The sequence below is a fragment of the Parus major genome, chromosome 11, assembly GCF_001522545.3.
Source record: "Parus major isolate Abel chromosome 11, Parus_major1.1, whole genome shotgun sequence".
NCBI lineage: Eukaryota > Metazoa > Chordata > Aves > Passeriformes > Paridae > Parus > Parus major.
The window spans coordinates 19468172-19469092 of record NC_031780.1 but is presented as its reverse complement, the minus strand read 5'-3'; the positions used below and the strand labels follow the sequence as shown (position 1 = coordinate 19469092).

The following is a 921-nucleotide window of genomic DNA, read 5'->3' as shown; positions in this document are numbered from 1 at the left end:
GGGCCGGGGCAGGGCCGGGGCAGGGCCGGGGCAGGGCCGGGGCAGGGCCGGGGCAGGGCCGGGGCAGGGCCGGGGCCGGCAGCGTGGGGACAGTGCGGGGCACACTCAGCTCCGATGGGCACTGTCTGTCTATCTGTCTGTCCTGCTGGGAACACTGTCTGTCTGTCTGTCCTGCTGAGGGCACTGTCTGTCTGTCCTGCTGGGAAGTGTCTGTCTGTCTGTCTTGTCTGTCTGTCTGTCTTGTCCGTCTGTCTGTCCTGCTGGGCACTGTCTGTGTGTGCGTCTGTGTGTCCTGCTGGGAACTGTCTGTCTGTCTGTCCTGCTGGGAACACTGTCTGTCTGCCTGTCTGTCCTGCTGGGAACTGTCTGTCTGTCCTGCTAGGCACTGTCTGTGTGTGTGTCTGTCTGTCCTACTGGGAACTGTCTGTCTGTCTGTCTGTCTGTCTGTCCTGCTGGGAGGGCTCCCGGTGCTCTCCAGCCTCGGGGAACCCCCGAGCCCCTGCAGGAGCGCGAACCCCCCCGGTGTCTGTGCACAGCCTGCCAGCAGTGAGGTGACACCGGGGTGACAGCCCTGAGCCCAGACCCCCCCAGCTCCCCAGGGACCCCCAGCTCTGGTGCCACACGGCCCCAGTGCAACCAGAACCACAGCAGGGGGACACTGGAACCGCCGGGACCCTGCAGAGTGCCCACACCATGGCTCATCCCAGAGCTCTGTCACCCTGTGGGACACCCAATATCCCACTGGGGACATCCACTGCCACCCTGGGGACACCCAATATCCCCCTGGGGACATCCACTGACACCCTGGGGTCACCCACTGCCACCCTGGGAACATCCACTGTCCCAGTGAGTGCTGCAGCCGGGCTGTGCTCCCAAAACCTTCACCTTTCACCTTTGGGCACAGCCCCAAAGCAGCCCTGA

At 64.6% G+C, this 921-nt stretch overlaps 1 protein-coding gene across 1 annotated transcript in view; it reads left to right on the top strand.

Annotated features, from left to right (window-relative positions):
* LOC107209663 (CCHC-type zinc finger protein CG3800-like) overlaps positions 1-921 on the top strand; it is a 49420-nt gene that overhangs the window by 25735 nt on the left and 22764 nt on the right. The gene's annotated exons all lie outside the window — the stretch shown is intronic.